Source organism: Tursiops truncatus, chromosome 8 (genome assembly GCF_011762595.2).
Source record: "Tursiops truncatus isolate mTurTru1 chromosome 8, mTurTru1.mat.Y, whole genome shotgun sequence".
NCBI classification, from domain to species: domain Eukaryota; kingdom Metazoa; phylum Chordata; class Mammalia; order Artiodactyla; family Delphinidae; genus Tursiops; species Tursiops truncatus.
This window is the reverse complement of record NC_047041.1, coordinates 54,684,716-54,692,756: the sequence shown is the minus strand read 5'-3', so window position 1 is coordinate 54,692,756 and position 8,041 is coordinate 54,684,716. Positions and strand designations below refer to the sequence as shown.

At 54.2% G+C, this 8,041-nt stretch overlaps 1 long non-coding RNA gene across 1 annotated transcript; it reads right to left on the bottom strand.

The window, feature by feature from the left end:
* Window positions 1-916: 916 nt before the first annotated feature.
* Window positions 917-5,776, bottom strand: LOC109552315 (uncharacterized). Its single transcript, XR_002179103.3, has 3 exons — window positions 5,676-5,776; window positions 5,325-5,419; window positions 917-1,160 (listed from the first exon to the last, which is right to left on the bottom strand). It is a non-coding gene; the product is annotated as an uncharacterized lncRNA (long non-coding RNA).
* Between the last annotated feature and the right edge of the window lie 2,265 nt (window positions 5,777-8,041).

The following is an 8,041-nucleotide window of genomic DNA, read 5'->3' as shown; positions in this document are numbered from 1 at the left end:
GTCCCACTCCCACCTTTAGGAGGCCCAATTAAGGTCAAGAGCCACAGGGCTTTCTCTCAAGGAGCATCCCAGAATATGAGCCCCCTGGTGAGGCTGAGAGGCGTCCCCAGAATCTCCCCCTTTAGAGGCCTGCCTGAGGCCTGGGCAGCGAGTACTCTCCCTGGTCACCAGGAGGGCAGCCTCCTACCCGAGAAGAGCAGCCCTGGACCCCCTGCCCCCTCACTTGGAGCCTGCAATGCCCACGCACGGTGCACCCACGCACGCTCCCTCCCACCCCTACAGTCAGTGGAAGTTCACTGAGGCCCGCTCTGAGCCAAGGGCCGCCCCAGGCACGGGGAACGCAGATGAGGCAGACGTGGTACCAGCCTTCTGTGCACACAGCACACATCCAGAGGCGGTCACAGCAGGAAACAGGTGCGTTCAAGCCCCTCCCACTTTATGGATGTGAACAGTGAGTCCCAGAGAGTGGAGGGACATGCCCAAGGCCACCCAGCACTTGGGGGCAGAACCTCTGCCAGCCCGGGATTCCCAAGCACCAGGCCAGTGTCTTTCCACCTCCTGAGTCCCTATGAGTTGCAGGGAAGGAGACAAAATGGGTTGTGGCTTGAGGTCAGGAAACTGAAGGGCTTTGGAAACTGACCTGAGTTCAAGGCCCCGCCCTACTGCTGACTTGCTGGGAGGAGTTGGCGGGTCACCTGATCTCTCTCTCGGTCTCGATTTCCTCAGCTTTAAAATGAGAATAATTCCTTCATTGCAGAGGATTCCCGCGAGGCTATAGCAAGAACATCCTAAGATGTGCCTGAATAACATGTATTCGGTTGAACTGTAAGAAACTGTCATTTTTTCGAATAATAATTTCACCTAATAATTATCATACTATCAAATGATAATAAATGATCGTTTATTAATTAGCATAATCATCATCAACCACATGCCTCTCGTACATATTATTTTATCTCTCAGCCTCCTTACCCCCATCCCCACAAAAAAAAACAGATATTATGCAGAGCGCTCTCTGTGAGAACTGGCACATAGTAGGTGCTCACTAAAGTTTCCTCCTGCTCCTTCCCCTCCTCATGCAGGCACTTCTTCCGTGGAAGGCTACAAGAGAAGCCGTCCTCTTTTCTGAGTATCACAGCCCCATGGAGATGAAGATGAAACTGTGATTGAGACATGGGAGAAGAGTAAATAAAGATCTAAAATCATCTTCTCAGAAAAGTTTAAAAAGTTAAAAGAAAAAGAAACACACGCACACACACACACACACACACACACGGTCATGTTTTTAAAAACATGCACAGTGCAAAACCTGCACAGTGAAAACCTATCAAGTCACGATGGGCTCAGGGACAGGAGACCAGAACACTGTGGATGGCGCCTCTCCCCGCTCCACTCCCTCTGTCAACCCTCTCCCAGACTCCCGGAGGAGGATTTAGCAAGAAAGTCAGTTCATTGTGTTCTAGGTCACAGCTGAGCAAACAACCAAAGTGTCCTTTTGGCAGTTGGATGCCACGTGGAGCCACAGCAGAACTGAAGATTCCAGATCTGGGAGGACCCCAGCGTCTCTAAGTCCAGCCTCCTGCCTCTAGATGGGTAGCTCTCACACGCTGAGGGCAGAGGCTGGTGCTCTCCCAAGATGGCGATGCCACCCCACCTCTAATGCTGCCTGCAGGGCTTTCTCTCAGGCCAGTCAGGAAGTCCTTCCTTTTGTCCCACCACAGCCTTTCCTTCCTTTATCCATTAATCAATAGCCCCTGACAACATCTCTATGGTGGCCTCATGTGTGCTGGTAAAGGGGACCCGAGGACCAACAGAATGGCCCGTACACTCCCCATCTGTCTCACCTGATTGTCGTTGCCTGTTTAGCATCAATCTCCCCACCACCTTGATCCCAGGTGAGGCTAGACCCAGGTGAAGGCAGGACCCAGGTGTCACAGGGTGCATGGAAAGTACTCCCTAAATAGCTGTTCAATGTTAAATGAATGGGGGCTTCCCTGGTGGCGCAGTGGTTGAGAGTCCGCCTGCCGATGCAGGGGACACGGGTTCGTGCCCCGATCCGGGAAGATCCCACATGCCACGGAGCGGCTGGACCCGTGAGCCATGGCCGCTGAGCCTGCGCATCCGGAGCCTGTGCTCCGCAACGGGAGAGGCCACAACAGTGAGAGGCCCGCGTACCGCAAAAATAAATAATAATAATAAATATTAAATGAATGGGTAAATGAATGAATGAATAGCCATGCTCCAGAGGAACAAGATGCTCCCTGCTTCACAGGGAGCCCACGTCTCTGGAAGGAACAGGTTGGAGGTGGTGAGCAGCTGGCCCCCTAGGTCTCCTTCTGCCACTGGGGAGGCGCTATCCATTGGAGAGGCCGTGAGCCTTCCCACACACGCCTGGGCTCCAAACCAGGTGCTGGGGGATCCCCAGGTCTGGAAATTCCCCTGTGCATGGCACTGGGCTTTCCTGTTCCACCCCACAACTCCCACGGGTCTGGACGTTCTCAGCACCATTTCTTAGAAGGAGATATTGCCTTGTGAAAGCAAGTTCTGGAATTCACTACGGGAAGTGGCCGTGTAAACAAGGGGGAAAGACCCTGACTGAAGAGCCAAGATCTCCAGGTCTGATCCCACTGCAGCAATTACAGGCACGGGCTGCAGGGTCGGACAGACCTGTTTTCAACTCCGGCTCTACTGCTTAGGAGCTGTCAGACTTTTGGCAAGTCATTCACCTCACTGAGCCCCGGTTTCCTCTTTTTAAGAAGGGATTATAGTATCTGCCTCAGCAGATTCCTATGAGGATTATACGAGGAGCCAGTAGGGCTGATATTCAGCTGACCTACGAAGATTCTAACTTACTGCTTGGTAAATAGCTGCTCCTCAGACCCCCCGAGTGCCCCTCCCACCCAGCACATCACCCACTGTCCCCATGATTCAGCAACTAACGGGTTAACATCTGGCCCAGTAGAGGGTCTCCGGGGCCCTGGTGACCCTTCTGACTGGTTGGTGTCCATATTAAACTAATGGGTGTGAGTAAATGCTTTGTAAACTGCCAGGTGCTGGTTAATCCCCAGATGTCTTACCGGCAAGGCATGCTCTCCACTCCCAAACTGAACCGAGTTCCGTTAAATCCATCCCAGGAATTGGCTCCCAGATGATCTGACCAGATGATCTGACCTCTGCCCAGATGATCCAGGCAGCTTCCACACCCAGTCTGTCCCCTGTCTGGCAATTCTGTAACTCCCCCAATCCATCCCTCTCACTCCTCTGCTAAGCTGGCACAAGCTCCCCACTGACTTCTGGACTCCCGTGGTTCCCTCCATTTCATTCTCACATTGGACAGAGCCACTTCCAAAAGCAAGGGTCTCTCTTTGACCCCTTGATGAGATGTCCACCTTCACTGACATCCCTCAGTGAGGGCTGTCACAGCTGGGGTTCCTGGGGAAGGAGATTTTTTTTTTTTTTGCGGTACGCGGGCCTCTCACTGTTGTGGCCTCTCCCGTTGCGGAGCACAGGCTCCGGACGTGCAGGCTCAGCGGCCATGGCTCACGGGCCCAGCCGCTCCGCGGCACGTGGGATCTTCCCAGACCGGGGCACGAACCCGCGTCCCCTGCATCGGTAGGTGGACTCTCAACCACTGCACCACCAGGGAAGCCCCGGAAGGAGATTTTGAGACGCATATTTGCTAGCAGGAGGTTTATTGGGGATTGATCTCAAGATGAATACCTGTGTTGGGGAGTAAATGAAGCAGGGCTGGGCAGAGGGACAAGTTAGTCTGTTATGCAGACCCCATGAAGGGCTCAGCCCACCTCTAGGGAGCTCTGGAGCTGGAATGACCTTTCACGGTTGTGCCGAGTTGAGGCGAAGAGCCCTTTACCCTCCATACGGAGCAGTCATCGGATGCAGGCTGGGCCAGGGAAGGGGAGTGACATTAGATGAGGAGGGTCTCCTAAGGCAATGGCAGGAAAGGGAGTCTCAGCGGCCAGCTGTCAACCATCAGAGGGGTGAGTGAATGCTCCAGGCTGAGGGGGGAGGCTCCAGCGTCTGGGGAGTGCGCCGTGGCACCCTCTACAAAGGTGCTTTGGGTCAAGCAGATCCTCAGGAAGGTTTTTGTACAGGATGAAAAGAATCAGCCTCCACTGCCTTCAGGACACACTGTGAATGTCTCTCTAGCACATGAGGCGCTGCATGGTCTGCTCCTAACATCCTCTACTCTCTGCTCTCTTCTCTCACCCCTCCCCACTTGCTCCCAACTTTCTAACCATATTGTGCTGCTTGCAGTGTGCCAAGCTCAACATGCTATTTCACACCTCTCTGCTTCTGCACATGTTATTTCATCTGCCTGGAATGCCTTGAAATGGAAAAAAGAAATCCTTTTCTCTTCTTCCAGCCCCTTCCTACTCCTCCATCAAGACTCTGGCTGAATTCTGCCTCCCCTGGGAAACCTTCTACCACCGACAGGCTGGTACTTTTCTTTTCCCTCTTCCAGGCTTTGCCCTTACTGGCTGCCGTTCCCTGAGCCTCTCCTACTCAGGTGCCACAAATGCATCCTGAGTGGCCGAGGGCCCTCGCGGCACCTGGCCCTGTGGCTCTGAGCCTGGACGAAGATACCATGCAGATCCGCACCCAGCACCTGCACCCTGGGCATGGTGGGGGCACGAGGTTTGGGGGCAGTAGTAGAAGGCACCGAGGCGAGCCCTGAAGTCCAACCCCCTCAGCACAGAGATGGGGAGACTGAGGCCCCGAAAGGGGACAGACTTGTCCAAGGTGAGCCCATGCCAAATCGAGGACGAGGAGCAGGTAGGTCTCCAGGCTCTGCAGAAGGAGGGCAGGCACTGTTGTATCTGTCTCACAGAAGAAGAGACCAAGGTCCAAGAAGAGGCAGAAACTTGCTAGGATCACCAAGAGAGTCTGTGACAGACCATCTCTCTGGCTTGGGCTCCCCCATGGCTGCCTGGGCCTAGAGGCTTCTCTGGAGGAGTAGCAGCCGGGACCCTGATCCCCGCCCCTAGCGACACTGGGATGAGTCACACTTCCTGAGGCCACTGGGCAGTGTCTCCTGACTGGAGAAGCTGCCACATTCTTCCTGACCCTGTTTCATCTGTCAAAACCCAAAACTTCCAGGAAGGGAGGCCTGCAAGGCACTTATTATCCACCCACTGTGAGTCTGAGGAAGAAATTGGGCTCAGAAAGGGGGAGTGGTTGCTCCACGACCCCACCACAACCCCTGCCTGGCCTGGCTGGGCGGACCTTGACCCCCAGCCCGTTCTCTCTCAGGAGAGACAGAGAGGCAGAAACAGACACCAGCTCAGAGGGGAGACCGCACTCACCTGGGAAAGTTGGGCAGTAGGGAGGAGACAGCCACAACCACCTGGCAGACGTGGCAGCCTTACCTCTCAACAGGTCGGAAGGAAGCCTTTGAGAACTGGGAGAAGAAAGAGCTTGGATTTGCACACCCGCCAGCTGTGCTCCCATCCGACCCCGCTGTTCCCTCAGGCACCCCCTCCCAGACCCCAGCGTCCATCATCCCAGTTGCTGCACCCACTGGCCCTACCCTGTGGCTCAGGGCACAGCATCAGACACCTCTAACTCGACGCCATCTCTCCTGCCTTTGTGCCTTTGCACCTGCTGTTGTCTGCCCGGAATGCTGTCCCCTCCTTGTCTCTCTAACTCTAACTCACCTTTTATTTCTTCAGCTGAGGCTTCTCTGAGAGGCTTCCCAAGTCCTCCCATGTGGCCCTTCCTTCTCCTTGAAGCCAATCAGATGCCACCTGCTCCAGCTTCTCCCAGCCCAGGTGCCTCCTTCCCTCTGTCATAGTGCAGGTCACACTCTGGTCACTGCCTGTGTCTGCTTCCCCCAAAAGGCCAGAAGCCTCTAGAAAACAGGGTTGGGCTCTGACTTAAGCAACATCCACAAATGCAGCAAAGAGCTGACCACAAATGATCGACTCATTCATTCATTCCACAAATAATGACCGAACACTACGTGCCAGGGACTGTTCTAGGTGCAGGAGATAGAGCAGGGAACAACACAGACAAAACTCCTGCTGCATGACTATCATTCTATGAGAATGGGGAAAGGGAAGGGGGGCAGGTGAGAGTGAAAATATAATAGTCCAAATAAGTTTGGATGGTGACGGATGTTATGAAGAAAGTAGAGGTGTTTATTGAATGGGAACTGCAGACAGGGAGACAGGGGCTCCAGACAGGTATGGTGAGCTGGGGGAGGTAAATTCCAGACCCACCCAGCTGTAGGTCCCTCCATTACACGCCCTCTCCAGTTCCGCCAGGCGCTGGGGGGAGGAGGCGTGTAGGAAGGAAGGCTTGGGCCCCCCCTGGAAGTGCCAGACGTCTCTCCCACCCACAGACACGCTTCCTGGCTCTCCAGGAATGCGATTCAGCAACAGTTACTGAGCAGTTAGTTCTGAAAAAGTCACAGTAGCTGCCATTTACGGTCGGCCTAGAGAGTCCCAGGGGCAGAGCTGGCTGCCCTCTCTCCAGGAGCCTCTCAACAGCCTGGTGAGGTGGGCACTTGTCCAGGGTCACACAGCTGGTCCCAGACCCGGCCGGGATCTGAGCCCAGGGCTGGTGACCCATGTGCTTCCCACACCCCTACAGACCCCCGGAGGCTTGGAGGGCAAGCGAGTGGTCCCAGTGGTGAAAGGAGCCAGGGCCTGAGTCTGGATTCGGAGGTCCTAATCCCAGCGTGGATTTTTTGAGTTGGGAGGGGCCCCTTAACTCCTCTGGGCCTCTGTTGCTCTTTGTGTCGAGAGGAGCCATTAGCCCAGCCCACCTGCAGGGGGTGCTGTGAACATCAGGTGAAATATAGTGGGCAAGCATCTGGGGAAATACCACACGACACACCAGCCAGTCCCTCCGCCCCGAGAACCCCCAGGCTACCCTCCCTACCCCTCCAACCCTGCCCTGGTGTTGGCTGGGGCCAAGCAGGCTGGCCACACATGGCAGGGCTGCTGCTGAACCTGGGCAGGGGCGAAGACCTCTGTGAACTCTGACCACCTCGTAGCCTGGCAGGTAGAAAGCCAGTGTCAAGGCCAGGGGTGGGGCTGAGAGCCGGATTGCTAGTCTGGGGAAAGGTGAAGGCCAAGTCAAGGGTCAGGTGTCCTGCAGGTTCACGCTGAAGCAGGATGACTCAGGGACATCCCCGCCCCCTCCCCTGAGAGAGCCAGCTGCCGTTCCCATGCATGGAGGGGAGGCAAAGCTAGCATTTGCTAAGGGCCTACTATGTGCTGGGGCTTTCTCAGGCATTACTTAATTTAATCTACTATTAAAGTGCAGAAATGTTAAGTAACTAGCTCGATGTTGCGTAATGAGCGTATTCATTTCCTGTGGCTGCTATAATCAACTACACACACTGGCTGGCTTAAACAACAGAATTTACTTTCTCATGGTTCTGCAGGCTGGAAGTCTGAGGTCAAGGTGCTGGCAGGATTGGTTCTTCTGGGACTCCTCCTCTTGGTCTGCCGGTGACCATCTTCATGTTCACGTGGCGCTCTCCCTCTATATGTGTCTGTGTCCAAATTTCCTCTTCTAAGAAGGGCACCAGTCATGTTGGAATTGAATCCACCCTAGTGATCTTATTTTAATTTAATTACCTCTCTAAAGACTGTATTTCCAAAAACAGGCATTCTGAAGTACTGGGGGTTAGGACTTGAACATATGGGCTTAGGGGGAACTCAGTTCAGCCTATAACAATGGATAAGTGGCAGAACCAGACTGAATTTGGATCTTTCTGGCTCAAAAACCTACCCTCTTTCTATCATACCACACATTATACTTCTTCCTCTCCCCTGAATCCAAGGCTGATTTCTCATCAGCCTGCCACAAGGGGAGCTAGCATGTCCTGAGCATCTACTGAATACTAGGTGTTTTGCCCCCATGATTGCATTTAATACAACAACTTGAGAGGTGGGCAGCTTGAAGAAGCGGAAGCTAAGAGAAGGGAAGTGGGGCTTCCCTGGTGGCGCAGTGGTTAAGAATCCGCCTGCCAATGCAGGGGACACGGATTCGAGCCCTGGTCTGGGAAGAT